This window comes from Myotis nattereri (genome assembly GCF_964212035.1).
Source record: "Myotis nattereri genome assembly, chromosome: 18".
In the NCBI taxonomy this organism is placed as follows: domain Eukaryota; kingdom Metazoa; phylum Chordata; class Mammalia; order Chiroptera; family Vespertilionidae; genus Myotis; species Myotis nattereri.
In genome coordinates this window covers 703,781-720,855 of record NC_138093.1, presented here as the reverse complement: position 1 = coordinate 720,855, position 17,075 = coordinate 703,781, and positions in this window count along the sequence as shown.

Sequence of the window (17,075 nt, the reverse complement as noted above, 5' to 3'; positions counted from 1 at the left end):
GTCCCCGAGGGGGTTGGTTGGAGGCCACGGCAGGAAGAGCTGCAGTCGGGCCAGTGGGCTGTGCCGCTCGAGGACCTCAGACGCTCCTGCTGGCCCAGAGCCCAGGTCCCTTGAGGAGTTGGCCCCTTTCCTGTGGCTGTAGAAGAAGGACTTCGACCCACCACTCCCCGCCCTGCCAGGCCCAGCCCAGCCACCTGCAAACCCTTAGGGTCCAGCCAGTCACCTGTAAACCCTTAGGGCCATTTCCTGGTTTCCTCCCAAAACCCCGCAGTGCCCAGCTCTCCACTGCAAGCAGTTTTATTTCTACCTGAGTCCTGCCCAGGACTTGGGAAGTGGCCTCTCTCGGTGACTCCCTCTAGCGAGTGTGTGACATCGGTGGTGTCCCAGGTACTGGGGAGGGTCTGGGCGGGTCTCCCAGGGAGGGTCACGACACCCAGTGTGTGGACTGGAGGGGGTGCGGTGGGGGGCCCGGGCGGCAGGGAGGGGCGTGTGTCAGACATCAGGGCCTCTGGTCCCTGTCCCTCCAGGCCCTGCCTCCCAGCCCTTCCGTGAGGCCGCTATCGCTTCCATCAAACTCCAAGCTGTTCCAACCTCAGGAGATCCGGGTGCGAGGAGGGGGGAGGGGAGGGGAGTGGACAGGCCCCCGGGACCGCTGGAGGGCAGGTCCTGTCCTGGGGTCACAGCCCAGCCACAGGGCACCTGAGTGTGTCCCCGGGAAATCACCCGCCCAGGAAGGGACTCTGAGCAGAAACTCTCTGTGGCTCTGGGGGCTGCCCTGGTTCTAGAGGAAGAGGGGTCCAGTGGTCTCAGGGATTCCTGGTTGTGTTCCCTCCATTGTTAGGTCCCAGGAAGGTCACTCTGCCACCTGCCCCGCCTCCCTCCGCTCCCAGGAGGGCAGGCCTGGCTCTCCAGGAGCTGCAGCCCCGGGCCAGGGTCCCAGGGTCCCTCCTTCGCTCTCTGGTTCCTGGGTCCTCTCTGGAGGGTCTTGGCGTCTTGTCTTCCCATTTGCTCCCCCTCCCCTCGTCCCCCAGGGTTGCAGGTGCCTGGAACTTCTCTTGGGAGACAGTCCTGGCTGAAGGAGAGAGGTCACCTGACTGGGCCTCCATGACCCGCCCCTCTCTGCCCAGCCCAGGCCTTTCCTTTATTTAAAAAAATATTTGTATTGACTTCAGAGAGGAAGGGAGAGGGAGAGAGAGAAAGATTGATGATGTTTCTCCTGCACGCCTGCCACTGGGGTTCGAGCCCACAAGCCAGGTATGTGTCCTGACCAGGAATGGAACTGTTGCAGAAGACCAGAGAAAAACCAAGCAATGCTTTTAGAGAAAAGGAGTGGCACTGTTTATTTACGCCGGAGGACTCAGGGAATAACTTTCCCAATCTGAGTACAGTAACATGTAGTGGGCTTCTCTTTTATATCTCTCTGGGGTCTTTGTCCCCCAAATATGGATTATGCTTCTGGTCCTTTTCCACAGGCTTTCCAAGAAGGCCCCCAGGTGTTTGGACTCTCCGGGCCATGTCTGATGGTCTGGCCTGGCACCAGCATTAATAACCCCTCCCTCCCCCGCTCTGGGGAAGGTGCTGTTCACAGTTTTATGGCCTCTGTATTTAGATAACCGGTTCTGCAACACCAGTTTCTAGGAAAGAGATAGTGACTTAATTACAGGTTATCAGGAATGTACACTGGGCTTGCTGGCATAGATTCAGATTGCTAGCTCCCCACCACCACCCCTAATATCAGGGTTACATTGGAATTAGCCCTTTATGGCTTCTCAGAACCCTGACCTCCTGGTCCAAAGGCTGACGCTAAACCACTGAGCCAGCCGGCCGGGCGCCTCTCAGGGGAGGGAGGCCTGGAGGGACTCACTGGGTCTCAGGTGCCTTGTTTACTTCAGGGCCATCCTGGGTGGGTTTCCCTGGAGGATATTTTTTCTATTGTTTCTTCCAGAGAAAGGAAGGGAGGGTGGCCGGAGAGGGGGAGAGAGAGAGAGACCTTGGGAATGGAACCCAGGACACGTCAGTGTGCAGTGGATGCTCTAACTACTGAGCCCACTGCCCAGCCTTCGTTCTTTGTGGGGGGCAGTCGGGGGAAAGGCTGGGGGTGCAGAGGCTCAGCTGGTCCACTCTCTTCAGTGGAATCTTCCTGATCCACCCAGTTCCTTAAGTTGCAAAGAAACGGTCCTGGAACCAGTTATTCTGATTATTCCTCATGTTCCTCAGGGGGGAGAGTCCCCCAGGCCCTCACTGGGTCCCTGGGGGCATCCCTCCTCGCTCTCGCCCTGCCTGTGTCTGGGCTCCAACACCAGCTTCCCCCTGATGGATGGTCTCTATTGGGGCTTCATGCAGCCCCCGGTGGCCATGAATGAATGGAAATGTGACCAGTCCTACCCGGTGCGGCTCAGTGGAGAGAGCATTGGCCTGCGGACTGAAGGGTCCTGGGTTCGAATGTGGTCAAGAGCATGTACCTGGTTTGCAGGTTCCATATCTTTCCCTGGTCAGAGTGCATGTGGGAGGCAATCAATGGATGTGTGTCTCTCTCTGTCTCCCCCCTGCCTACCACTCTCTCTAAAAATCAATGGAAAAACATCCCCAGGTGAGGCTGCATCTGCATGTTAAATTCTGTTTCATTTTAGTGAATGGAATTGGGGTCCCCACCCTAGTCCACAGCACAGCTGCACTCTCTGCAGCGTCCACATTGCAGACCTTTCTTCCCTCCAGATAAGACCTCCAGGCCCGGGGGCCTGGCAGCCGGGCGCCCACAGGAAGCCGGGGTGGGTGTGCAGCCACCGCTGTGGGAGCCTCTGGGTCCAGCATTGCAGCTTCCGGCAGAGGCATGGCATCGGCCTCCACCAGCAAGAAGATGCGGGAGGAGGCCACCTGCTCCATCTGCCTGCACCTGATGGCCGAGCCCGTGAGCATCAGCTGTGGCCACAGCTACTGCCAGGCCTGTCTCCTGGGCTTCATGGGCCCGCCCTCCTCAACGCGGAGACAGCAACACAGGGAGACCTTCTCCTGCCCACAGTGCCGGGCTCCCTTCCAGAGAGGCAGCCTGCGGCCCAACAAGCAGCTGGGCAGCCTCATCGCCGCCCTCCGGGAGCAGGAACCGTCCTGCCAGGAGCATGGGGAGCGGCTGCACCTCTTCTGTGAGGACGACGGCCAGCTCATCTGCTGGCGCTGCGAGCGTGAAGGGCAGCACAAGGGCCACAACACGGCGCTCGTGGAGGACGCGAGCCCCGGCTACAGGGTGAGTGCCTTCTTGTGCGCCCGAGACCCCCTCATCCAGCCCAGTGCCCCCTCGTGTGCCCGAGACCCCCATCATCCAGCCCAGTGCCCCCTCCTGTGCCCCGAGACCCTCATCATCCAGGAGGGAGCCCAAGGTTGGGACCCTGAATGCTAGCTTTCCTCCTGTGGTTCTTTCTTCTAGCGGGAGGTAGGGGTGAAGGCCTGGAGGGGTGGGAAGCTTTAGGGTGGATCCTCCCTGAATGAAGTCCTGGCTGTCCAGCCCCACCTTCCACGAACAGACAGACTCATCCAGGTCCCGGCTGCGTGAGGAATTGGTCCCAGCTCCAGTGCGCCATGCACTGCAACCCACACATGGGTGGTTTTTTATTTTGTTTGATAATCCTCACCTGAGGATATTTTTCCATTCATTTTTAGAGAGAGTGGAAGGGAGGGGGAGAGAGAGAGAAACATTGATCTGAGAGAGATATGGATTAGTTGCCTCCTGCAGGCCCGTGACCAGCACCAGGAAATGGCAGCTGAGGTTCATGCCTTTTGACCGGAATCGAACCCGGGACCCTTCAGTCCACATGCTGAGGTTCTAGCTGCTGAGCTAGACCAGCCAGGCCGCACCTGCAGGTTTTATCGCCTCTCGGGTCAATGTAAGGAGACAGCGCCATGTGCAGGGGCACGTGGGGGAGTGAAAGCACAGGGACAGGATGCCACTTCGTGGGCGGCCTGCCGTCCAATAGGGAAGACGCACCAGCAGAGGGACTGCCCGGCCTCCATGGCCTGAGGGGTGCGAAAGGGGACCCGGGTGCGGGTGGTCTCGGGGATCCCTCCCAAAAGTGAGTCCTGAAGGAGCCTAAACACTAACCGTTCATCCCAGCCAGTGGGGCTCAGTGGTTGAGCATCGACCTAGGAATCAGGAGGTCACGGTTGGATTCCTGGTCGGGCACATGCCTGGGTTTCGGGCTCCATCCTCAGTGTGGGGCATTGCCGGGAGCCGGTCCATCCTTGCTGTTTCAAGGGACCTGGCATATATGGCATACTGTTCTTAATATGTTTGCTCACCTTCTTGGCACTATGTGTTTTAACCAAAGTCACCTCTCTGAGAAAGGTTGTTTCCCCAGGTAGGGATTTTCCCCTGAAGTTAGGGAGGGAATAAAACCCCTTAACTAAGTGCCAGGCGGGTAATTAATCACTTTAACTATGAACAATCATGCTTAAGCTACATAATCTTTACTCCCTGGAATGGAGATAAGAAACGCCCTAACCTTTGAAATAGAGATTGATAGGATTGGAATCAACTGGTATAAATACAGATGTAACAAGACAACAGAAGACAGAACTTAGATGAAGATCCTAGAGACAGAACTTATAAGACAGAACCAAGACACAACCTAGACACAGAACTTAGAGACAGAACCTAGAGACAGAACATGGCAAAAGATCCTGGACGGAAACTGGCAACAGAACCTAGAGACAGAACCTCACGAGAGAACCTGGCTGAAGATCCTAGAGACAGAACCTGGCTACAGAACCTGGATAGAACATGGCAAGAGAACCTGACTAGAACCTGGCTACAGAACCTGGCTAGAGAACCTAGCAAGAGACAATAAATACATAACCTGGCTGAAGAACCTAGAGACAGAACCTGGCTACAGAACCTGGATAGAACATGGCAAGAGAACCTGACTAGAACCTGGTGACTGAACCTGGCTGGAGAACCTGGGCAGAACCTGGCTGGAGAACCTACCGAGGGAACATGGCTGGAGAACCGAGCAAGAGAACATGGACACAGAACCTGGCTGGAGATCCTAACCAGAACTTTGCTGGAGATCCTGTCCAGAACTTGGCTAGAGATCCTGGCTAGGCTGCTGATCAACTGAATGCTGTCCCTGTGTCATTCCTTCTTCGCTGATGCCATCCACACCTTTGGGGACCCCTGGACCTGCTGGGGTTGGACCCCAGCAGGGCGTGCAGGAGGCAGCCGATCCATGATTCTCTCTTGTCATTGGTGTTTGTGTCACTCTCTTCCTTTCTGAAATCAATATAAAACTTATGTAATAAAGAGGGAATATGCTAATTAACCATCACACCATCACAAAGATGACAGCGCCCATAGCCAATAAGTAGGGAATATGCTAATTGACTTCCCTGCCCTAAATGTTGGCGGTGCCCCATTTCCTCACTCCTCCACCGCCCAGGGCCGCCCGAGGCTTGCGCTGCCGGCAGTGGCAGCAGCAGAGGTGTGATGGGGCGTCGCTGGCCCCTTATGGCCCGGTCACCTCTGCCCCTGAGGGCTCCTGGACTGTGAGAGGGGGCAGGCCGGGCTGAGGGACCCTCACTCCAGTACATGAATTTTCATGTGCTGGGCTCCTAGTATACACACGTTTTTAAAAAAATTAGTGGTTTGTAGGAGTGCTGAGAAAAGAGAGGGCTCTCCTGTGAGAGGGCCCACGGCAAAGGAACAGCCAGGGGGCAGGGGCTGAGAGGGAAAGGCAGGTGTCGCCGAGCCTTCCATCAGCTCAGTCGAGGTCCCCCACAGGCTGTCCTGGCCATTAGCCGAGAGGAGGGTCAGGGTGACAGGGACAGAGAGAGCCCCGGGCACTGACATCAGGTTCTTCCCGTCCGAGGGAGAAGGGAGATGTGGTCAGCAAGGGCCACTCCATTTCTTCCTCCAGGAAAAGCTCCAGGAAGCGGTGAGGAAACTGAGGAAACTGGAAGAGGAATGCACGGACCAGAAAGCTTTCACGGCGAAGCAGATGGCCCAGTGGAAGGTGAGAATGGGGGGCTCTCACCTTGTCCGCTGGAGGGCACTCCCCTGGGCTCAGGTGCAGTCCCCCCCAGTCGGGCCTGTGCAGCAGGCAACAGCCCATGTCTCTTTCACATTGACTTTCCTCTCTCTCTCCCCTCCCTCCCTCCCTGCCACTCCCCTCTCTCTAACAATCAATGGAGAGAATATTCTGGGCTGAGGATTAACGACAACAACAGCAAAAAGAACAGGGATTTCTTGGTGTCAAGCTCTGTCTGTCCTGGCGCTTAGGCGTAGGGTCTGATCGGGCCAAGCACAGTGATGGTGTCACTTAACCGGAGCAGCAGGTGGAACCCGGAGAAGAAGCCATTGTCCTCCTTGTCCACATCGATGAGAGCTCATCCCCTCCCCTCCCTCCTTCCAGTGGGAAATGGCCAGGAGGCCTGTGCCTGTCGGAGCCCCAGAATCACATGCCTGTTTACTGAGAGCCGTCCCCACAGGGTTTCGAACTTTCTTTTTTTACTTTATTTTATATTTGTATTTATTTCAGAGACGAAGGGAGAGAGAGAGAAACATCCATGAGGAGAGAGAATCATGGATCGGCTGCCTCCTGCACGCCCCCCACTGGGGATGGAACCTGCAACCAGGACCTGTGTCCTGACCGGGATCCAATGTGACCTCCTGGGTCACAGGTGGACGCTCAACCACTGAGCCCCGCCGGCCGGGCTGAGCGTCCTCTCTTGACTGTAGGAGAAGGTAGAGGCCCAGAGACAGAAAATCCAGGCGGAATTCCAGAACCTGCACAGGTTCCTCCGGAAGGAGGAGAGGTCGTTCCTGTGGAGACTGGAGAGCGAGGAAGAGCGCACTCTGCAGAGACTGAGGGACAGTGAGGCCGACCTGGACCAGCAGAGCCGCCAGCTCGAGAGCCACATCCGGGAGCTGGAGGAGCGATGCCAGGGCTCCGCCCAGAAGCTGCTGCAGGTGAGGCTGTGCCTGGGAGGACGCCAAGGGGGGCGGGTCCTGAGCTGCTGGGGGTGTCGTGGGGGGGAGAATGGGAACAGAGGACCGCCTGCCTGGCTCAGCAGTGGCACATCAGTGTGGAGGACTTCAAGGCAGATTTCTCTTATTCTTATTTAGTCATTTTGTTAATCCTCATTCCAAGATATTGTTCCTTTGGTTTTAAAGAGAGTGGAAGGGAGAGGGAGAGACAGAGAGAGAAACGTCGATGGGAGAGGGACACATTGATTGTTCTCCTCCCCAGGTGCCCCAGACCTGGGCCGTGGATCAAGCCTGTAACCAAGGCATGTGCCCTTGACCTGAATTGAACTTGGGACCCTTCAGTCCACAGTCAACGCTCTATCCTCTGAGCGACACTGGCTAGGGCATAAAGGCACATTTCTTTTATTTATCATTTTTAACGTATTTTTTTTTTTATTGATTTCAGAGAGGAAGGAAGAGGGAGAAAGAGATAGAAACATCAATGATGAGAGAATCATTGACCAGCTCTGCAACCTGGACATGTGCCCTGACAGGGAATCATACCCTGACCTCCTGGTTCATAGGTTGATGCCCAAGCACTGAGCCACACCAGCTGGGCTAAGCCTATTCCTTTTAGAATACTGAACAGATAAAATCTACAAGGTGGCTCCATGGTCTACAGGAGACCAGAAATCAGAAAATTGTGATTTGTTTCAAAAGTCCAGTGTGGTTCAGTGGATAGAGCATCAGCCTGAGGACCAAAGGGTCCCAGGTTCGATTCTGATCAAGGGCACGTACCTTGGTTGTAGGCTCCTCCCTGGTCCAGGCCGTGGTCAGGGCTTGTGCAGGAGCAACCAGTCAATCTGTTTCTCTGACATCGATGTTTCTCTCTGTCTCTCCCTTGCCGGGAGCCGGCCCATCCTTGGTGCTTGACACAGTCGCTACAGGGAAGAAACATCTGCACAGCATATGTTTCAAGGGACCTGGCATATATGGCATACTGTTCTTAATATGTTTGTTCACCTTCTTGGCACTATGTGTTTTAACCAAGGTCACCTCTCCGAGAAAGGTTGTTTCCCCAGTAGGGATTTTCCCCTGAAGTTAGGGAGGGAATAAAACCCCTTATCTAAGTGCCAGGCGGGTAATTAATCACTTTAACTATGAACAATCACGCTTAAGCTACATAATCTTTACTCCCTGGAATGGAGATTAGAAACGCCCTAACCTTTGAAATAGAGATTGATAGGATTGGAATCAACTGGTATAAATACAGATGTAACAAGACAACAGGACACAGAACCTAGAGACAGAACCTAGCGAGAGGACATGGCAAAAGATCCTGGACAGGACCTGGCTACAGAACTTGGCTGGAGAACCTAGACAGAATCTGGCTGAAGAACCCGGCTACAGAACCTGGCGACCGAACCTGGCTGGAGAACCTAGCAAGAGAACATGGACACAGTACGTGGGTGGAGATCCTAACCAGAACTTTGCTGGACATCCTGAACAGAACTTCGCTGGAGATCCAGACCAGAACTTGGCGGGAGATCCTGGCTAGAGATCCTCGCTAGGCTGTTGATCAACTGAACGCTGTCTCCATGTCATTCCTTCTTCGCAGACTCCGTCCACACCTTTGGGGACCCCTGGACCTGCTGGGGTTGGACCCCAGCATTTACTGAGAAGAGGCCCTCCCAGCAGGCAGGGCGCTTACACGCATCAAGTCCTGTCTCCCAGCAGGTGCAGGGACCGGACTACAAAGGGAAGGGGCTGGGTGCTGTGTGCAGCTCTAGGGGTCTCAGCTGTCAGCTCTTGTCCTCAGTCCCCAGGCGATGAGATGCTGTTGGTCAGATGGTGTTTTGGCTCCTGGTGGGTGGGCCTGGCCCTGCTCATGGGTTCTGCTTGCCGGGCTCACAGCTCAGTCACCTTCCCAGTCACTTCGCACAGGGCTTGGGAAGGAAGCTTAACAAAAACGTAACCCCTGTTCACATGTAAGAAACGTACCCCTGTTCCCATAAGTGTGTATGTCCTAAGATTTAAAAGAACAGGATTGCTTTTCAGAGTCATCCAGGTGCTCTCCCGACCAGGGTGTAAGCCCCCATCCCATCTGAACCCAAGGCTGGGCCTGCCCTGCGCCTCTGGGAGGGAGCAGCAGCCCATCAGCATGGTGTTCCCACACTCACCTGTGCCTTTGTTTCCCGCAGGACGTGAAGGGCGCCCTGAGCAGGTGAGTGCTGAAGGAAGGACGAGGGGTGTGGGGTGCGGAGCCGCGAGGTGCCCCCTGACCAGCTCTGGACTCTGCTCCCCCAGGAGCCAGGCTGTGCGGCTGGAGATGCCAGAGGTTGTCATTTTGGAGATTCAGACCGAATATAAGGTCCCCGAGGTCTGCTTTGACCAGAGCAAACAGTTGAGCAGCCATCAAGGTACGTGAGGCCATCTCCTTGGAGATTCTGACTAAGTGCCAGGTCCTCAAGGTTTGCTTTGAGCTGAGGAAACGGTTGAGCAGCCATCAAGGTACATGAGGACATTACCAAGCACCCAGGGGACCGAGCTCAGTGCAACCTCCACCCCACGGGTCACGGGGACAAATGGGAGGGCTTCTACTTTATGGTCACAGCTCTGAGCTCCCATCCCTGGTTTGAAACAAGGCTCAGACTCCAGAGCACAGGCTGGTCTTATCCAAATAAACTGTGTTGGGAGCAGAGCCTGCCTCCAGCTGCCCCTTCCCCACCCTCAAGGGGTCATTCTTGAAACAAACAAGACCCCAGGACGCTATCTGCCAGCGCCCTGAATTCTACCCTTGAGGTTTTTCTAATTACACAGGAGCCCGCGAGGATGAGCCCCCTCTGTCCGTATTCGTTTGGGATTTCTTGGACCATCTGACAGAGCAGCCTGGCAGTTGTGAAACTGACATGGAGCAGTTTGCAGAGACCCTGAGTGGCCGGGTCACCACGGACGAGGCTTTGCAAGAACTGGTGGACCTCATCTACCAACAGGCCACGTCCGTGCCAGAGTTCTGCTGCGTGGGAGCTCGCCTGTGTTTTTACCTGTTCGGTCACCTGACCATTCGCTCAGAGAGAGGCAGTTTCCGCCAAGTGCTCCTTGAAAGATTTGAGACTGAAGGTCATCTGAGAGATCAAGCTGCTAAGGGAGATGAAGCAGCTCAGAAACGACTCCAGAGGTTCAACCTCTTTTATGACGAATTTCTTCGTCCGCTGGAGATCAAAGGGCCAGTAGGAAAGGTTCAAACAGCTTTTCTTCTGGGGTTCTTGGATTTCCTGCTCTCTAACCCTGAGCACATGAAATTAATTTGTGCAGTAAAATTCCTGAAGTTGACAGGGCCCGCCCTAGAAGATGCCTTGAAGGCACAAGGAAGGATGGACATGGACGACGTTATCCAGAGGATTAAAGACATCACTTTGCACTCGCCCTGCAGTGTAGGCGTGAGGAGGATGCTTCGGAAGCTTGTAAAGCTCCGGTCAAGAAACTGGGGGAGAGGCCCTGTCACCTCAGCATCAAGAGAAGCAGCACCCGACGTTTTTATGACTGAACCACCATCGTGTCCAGCGGATGGTGCTCCTCTCCCTGCAGCTGATCCCGACGACCACGATTCATCTCAGGAGTGACCTGAGGGCGGGAGGAGGGGGGGGAGGACATATGTGATACTTTCAACAACCAAGATTTATTAAAAACTAAAAAGAGTGACTTGAAGAGAAGACTCTTTCCAGATTGTGAAGAAAATGGAGCCGGTGTGTCCGGGGTGGTGACCGTACTTGGATGATATTGACGATGAGGTGGACCCAGAAACTTATGCACAGTTTTGTTTGGAACCAGAGCGTCAGCAGAAGCCGTTGGGTTAAACGTCCACGGGTCAGAGTGAGGAAGCCGTGCAGGTGATGGTGGGAACCGGACGCAGGAAACCTGTCACACTTGTACCCGATGGAGGACGCAGAGAGATGTTTCCAATGTCCGCACCTTCAGTCGTGTGTGACACGCTCTGCCACAATAAACTCTATTCCGTAGAACTTAAGAAATAAAACAAAATAAACTGTGTTGCTCTGGCTGGTTTGGCTCAGTGGATAGAGGGTGGGCCTGTGGACAGAAGGGTCCCTGGTTTGATCCCGGTCCAGGGCAGGTACTTCTACGAATCCATGTGTTTGTCTCTCTGTCTCTCACCCTCCCTTCCACTTTCTAAAAAAAATCACCGGAAGCCTGGCCAGCATAGCTCAGTGTTTGAGTGTCAACATATGAACCAGAAGGTCAGGGTTCGATTCCTGGTCAGGGCACAGGCCCAGGATGCAGGCTCATTCCCCAGTGTGGGGTGTGCAGGAGGCAGTGGATCTGTGATTCTCTCTCATCCTTGATGTTTCTCTCTCTCTCTCCCTCTCCCTTCCTCTCTGAAGTCAATAAAAAATATATTTAAAAAAAATAAAAAAAATTATAAAACTAAACAAAAAGATAACTACAAAAAAACCCAACATGTATAGCCTACACATGTAGAATTATGTGTGTGAATGTACATATGTACATTTCTCTATGTGTGCATGTTTAGACATGTACGTATATGTATGTATATGTACACACACACACACACACACACATAGAAATGTGAGAGCCCAGGCCAGTGATGGCGAACCTTTTGAGCTCGGCGTGCCAGCATTTTGAAAAACCCTAACTTAACTCTGGAGCCGTGTCACATATAGAAATTTTTTGATATTTGCAACCATAGTAAAACAAAGATTTATATTTTTGATATTTATTTTATATATTTAAATGCCATTTAACAAAGAAAAATCAACCAAAAATATGAGTTCACGTGTCACCTCTGACATGCGTGTCATAGGTTGGCCATCACTGGCCCAGCCCCACCCTGACCGAGGGGCACATTCAGCACTGTAATCAATTTCATAAGCGTAATACATTTAAGAAGCGCCGTCAGGGAAGTGGAAGAAAATTGAGAGAGAATCACAGACCAGCTGCCTCCTGCAGGCCCCGCCCTGGGGATCCACCCACAACCCGGGCCTGTGCCCTGACCGGGAATCGAACCCTGACCTCCTGGTTCCTAGGTCACTGCCCAGCCACTGAGCCACACCAGCCGGCTCCCAGCTCACATCTCTGTCTGCCTCCTCGCTGCCTCTTCTGGGTGTGCCAGCGGCATGTCCATAGTCTGTTTTTCCATTTAAAAATCCACGCAATTTGTGCCTCTGACTGAGCTTGCTTAGGACGAACCAGAACAATCTGTCCCATCAAATTGCCAGAAGGAAGTGCTGTGTGTAGCTGCGGCCTCGGCACACGGCACCCTGTCTGTGCGTCCACCTCCGTGTGCCGAGGCCGCAGGGCCCCCCGATCAAGGCCACGCTCGGGGTATCACATGAGCAGCCGGGTGACCTGGCCCTGTGACCCCGCACCCAGGGCGCCGCTGTCCCGGGCCTGGGAGGGGCTGTCACCTGGACCCCCGGCAGCTGCCACCCCCATGGGCACGGGGTCACCAGGCGGCCTCGGGCCCTGGCTCCAGGGCGGGAAAGGGGGCGTCTAACCCGCGGGTGAGCGGGGCTGGGTGAACCCATGTCATCGTCCCGTCTGCCTGCTCTCCCGCCCCGTCTGCCAGGGACCCGCACCCCGAGCTCTAGGGGCGAACCTTCACCTCCTGGCGGGGACTGTGGCCTCAGGGTGAGGTCCAGGCCTCTGCTCTGTGGTCCGGGAAGAAGGCAGCAGAGTCAGCGGAGCCCCAGCTTCCCTCCTCCTCTCAGGGGTCCTCACAAGGGAGCCCAAGGCCTGGAAGGTGCTGGGGAGCCCTGTGGGGGGAGGAGCGGGGAGCCCTGTGGGGGGAGGGGCCGGGGAGCCCTGTGGTGGGAGGAGCGGGGAGCCCTGTGGTGGGAGGAGCGGGGAGCCCTGTGGGGGGAGGAGCGGGGAGCCCTGTGGGGGGAGGAGCGGGGAGCCCTGTGGGGGAGGGGCCGGGGAGCCCTGTGGGGGGAGGGGCCGGGGAGCCCTGTGGGGGGAGGGGCCGGGGAGCCCTGTGGGGGGAGGAGCGGGGAGCCCTGTGGGGGGAGGGGCCGGGGAGCCCTGTGGGGGGAGGAGCCGGGGGGGCCCTATAGGGGGAGGGGACGGGGAGCCCTGTGGGGGGAGGAGCGGGGAGCCCTGTGGGGGGAGCAGCCAGGAGGCTGCGGATTCACTGCTGGGCTCAGCCCTGGGCACCTCCCTGTGGCCTGACCTTCCCAGCAGGTCACAGGGCCGAGCTGTGAGCCTGCCCGACCGCCAGGGGGCCCCTGCGAGGCAGAGAGAAGCCTGGGGAGGAGCTGCCCCCAGGAAGCTGAAGGGGTCACACCCGGGGGCGGGGGGGGGGGGGGGAGGGGGGGGACCGCTCAGTGGACAGAGCCCGGCCTGTGGACCTCAGGGCCTCGGGTGTGATTCCCGGCCAAGGGCACGACCTCGGTCAATGTCTCTCTCATGGACGTTTCTCCCTCCCCCCCCTCGCCTCCCTCCGTCCTTCCTCTCTCTCTAAAAAATCGATGGAAAAAACATCTTTGAGTGAGGATTGGAAAAAAAAGAGTAAGTCTAGGTGGGGCGGACAGTCCTTTTTAAAAAAATATGTTTTTTATTGATATCAGAGAGGAAGGGAGAGAGAGAAACATCAATTTTGAGAGACAATCATCCATTGGCTGCCCCTGCACGCCCCCCACTGGGGACCAAGCCTGTGAGCCAGGCCTGTGATCCGAATGGAACTGTGAGCTCTTGGCTTGTAGGTGGGTCCACACTCAATTCCTGACACAGGGGCTGGGTCTTGCAGTCCTTTTGCTCTGAGTGCCCCCCCCATGGTGGCTCCCGGCTCCCAGCTGGGTGCTGACTGGTGGTGATGCTGACCAGTGTCTGACCCTGCAGAGCGACGCTGAGGAGGAGCATGAGGGCAGAGGTCACCAGCCCTTTCCACCGCCCCCTTCAGAGCAGTGATGAGTAAATAGGGACCTAAAAAATAGCAAAAAATAAAATAACATCCGCCGAGAAGCTGAGGGTCCCCGAGGGGGTTGGTCGGAGGCCACGGCAGGGAGAGCTGCAGTCGGGCCAGTGGGCTGTGCCGCTCGAGGACCTCAGACGCTCCTGCTGGCCCAGAGCCCAGGTCCCGTGAGGACTTGGCCCCTTTCCTGTGGCTGTAGAAGAAGGACTTCGACCCACCTCTCCCTGCCCTGCCAGGCCCAGCCCAGCCACCTGTAAACCCTTAGGGTCCAGCCAGTCACCTGTAAACCCTTAGGGCCATTTCCTGGTTTCCTCCCCAAACCCAGCAGTGCCCAGCTCTCCACCGCAAGCAGTTTCATTTCTACCTGAGTCCTGCCCAGGACTTGGGAAGTGGCCTCTCCAGGTGACTCCCTCCAGCGAGTGTGTGGCATCGGTGGTGTCCCAGGTACTGGGGAGGGTCTGGGCGGGTCTCCCAGGGAGGGTCACGACACCCAGTGTGTGGACTGGAGGGGGTGCGGTGGGGGGCCCGGGCGGCAGGGAGGGGCGTGTGTCAGACATCAGGGCCTCTGGTCCCTGTCCCTCCAGGCCCCTGTCCCCCGGCCCTTCCGTGAGGCCGCTATCGCTTCCATCAAACTCCAAGCTGATCCAACCTCAGGAGATCTGGGGTGCAAGGCAGGGGGAGTGGAGGCCGGGACAGGCCCCCGGGGCCCTGAAGGTCAACTTCTGTCCAGGGGACAGAGCCCAGCCACAGAGCACCTGAGTGTGTCCCGGGAAATCACCCGCCCAGGAAGGGACTCTGAGGAGAAACTCTCTGTGGCTCCGGGGGCTGCCCTGGTTCTAGAGGAAGAGGGGTCCAGTGGTCTCAGGGATTCCTGGTTGTGTTCCCTCCATTGTCAGTTTCAAGGAAGGTCACTCTGCCACCTGCCCCGCCTCCCTCCGCTCCCAGGAGGGCAGGCCTGGCTCTCCAGGAGCTGCAGCCCCAGGCCAGGGTCCCAGGGTCCCTCCTTCGCTCTCTGGTTCCTGGGTCCTCCCTGGAGGGTCTTGGCGTCTTGTCTTCCCATTTGCTCCCTCTCCCCTCGTCCCCCAGGGTTGCAGGTGCCTGGAACTTCTCCTGGGAGACAGTCCTGGCTGGAGGAGAGAGATCACCTGACTGGGCCTCCATGACCCGCCCTCTCTGCCCAGCCCAGGCCTTTCCTTTATTTAAAAAAATATTTATATTGATTTCAGAGAGGAAGGGAGAGGGAGAGAGAGGAAGACTGATGATGTTTCTCCTGCACGCCCCCCACTGGGGTTCGAGCCCACAAGCCAGGTATGTGTCCTGACCAGGAATGGAACTGTTGCAGAAGACCAGAGAAAAACCAAGCAACGCTTTTAGAGAAAAGGAGTGGCACTGTTTATTTACGCCGGAGGACTCAGGGAATAACTTTCCCAATCTGAGTACAGTAACATGTAGTGGGCTTCTCTTTTATATCTCTCTGGGGTCTTTGTCCCCCAAATATGGATTATGCTTCTGGTCCTTTTCCACAGGCTTTCCAAGAAGGCCCCCAGGTGTTTGGACTCTCCGGGCCATGTCTGATGGTCTGGCCTGGCACCAGCATTAATAACCCCTCCCTCCCCCGCTCTGGGGAAGGTGCTGTTCACAGTTTTATGGCCTCTGTATTTAGATAACAGGTTCTGCAAGTCCAGTTTCTAAGACAGAGTTAGTGACTTAATTATTATAGGTTATCAAGAATGTACACTGGGCTTGCTGGCATAGATTCAGATTGCTAGCTCCCCACCACCACCCCCAATGTCAGGGTTACATTAGAATTAGCCCTTTTTAGCCTTCTCAGAACCCTGACCTCCTGGTCCATAGGCTGAAGCTCAACCACTGAGTCAGATGGCCGGGTGCCTCTCAGGTGAGGGAGGGCCTGGAAGGACTCACTGGGTCTCAGGTGCCTCGTTTACTTCCGGGCCATCCTGGGTGGGTTTCCCTGGAGGATTTTTTCCCCCATGGTTTCTTACAGAGAATGGAAGGGAGGGCGGCTAGAGAGGGGGAGAGAGAGACATCAGGGATTAAACCCGGGACACGTCAGTGCGCCGTGGACGCTCTAACTACTGAGCCCACTGCCCAGCCTTTGTTCTCTGTGGGGGGCCGTCGGGGGAAAGGCTGGGGGTGCAGAGGCTCAGCTGGTCCACAGTCGCTGCTTCAATGGAATCTTCCTGATCCACCCAGTTCCTTAAGTTGCAAAGAAACGGTCCTGGAACCAGTTATTCCGATTATTCCTCAGGGTTTGAGAGAGTCTCTCAGGCCCGCACTCGGTCCCTGGGGGAATCCCGCCTCCCTCTCGCCCTCCCTGTGTCTGGGGGTCCAACCACCTTCCCCTGTGATGGGTGGTCTCTATTGGGGCTTTATGCAGCCCCCAGTGGCCATAAAGCAATGGAAATGTGACCAGTCCTACCTGGTGCGGCTCAGTGGAGAGAGCCGTGGCCTGTGGACTGAAGGGTCTTTGGTTTCATTGCGGTCAAGGGCAGGAACCTGGGTTGCAGGTTCCATCTCTGGCACTGGTCGGAGTGCATGTGGGAGGCAACCAATGGATGTGTGTCTCTCTCTGTCTCCCTCCACCAACCACCACTCTCTCTAAATATCAATGGAAAAACATCCTCAGTGAGGCTACATCTGCATGTTAAATTCTGTTTCTTTTTAGTGAATGGAATTGGGGTCCCCACCCTAGTCCACAGCACAGCTGCACTCTCTGCAGCGTCTACATTGCAGACCTTTCTTCCCTCCAGATAAGACCTCCAGGCCCGTGGGGCCTGGCAGCCGGGCGCCCACAGGAAGAGCGGGGTGGGTGTGCAGCCACCGCTGTGGGAGCCTCTGGGTCCGGCATTGCAGCTTCCGGCAGAGGCATGGCATCGGCCTCCACCAGCAAGAAGGTGCGGGAGGAGGCCACCTGCTCCATCTGCCTGCACCTGATGGCCGAGCCCGTGAGCATCAGCTGCGGCCACAGCTACTGCCAGGCCTGCCTCCTGGACTTCATGGGCCCGTCCTCCTCCCCACGGAGACAGCAATACAGGGAGACCTTCTCCTGCCCCCAGTGCCGGGCTTCCTGCCATAGAGGCAGCCTGAGGCCCAACAAGCAGCTGGGCAGCCTCATCGCCGCCCTCCGGGAGCAGGAGCAGGAGCAGCAGCAGC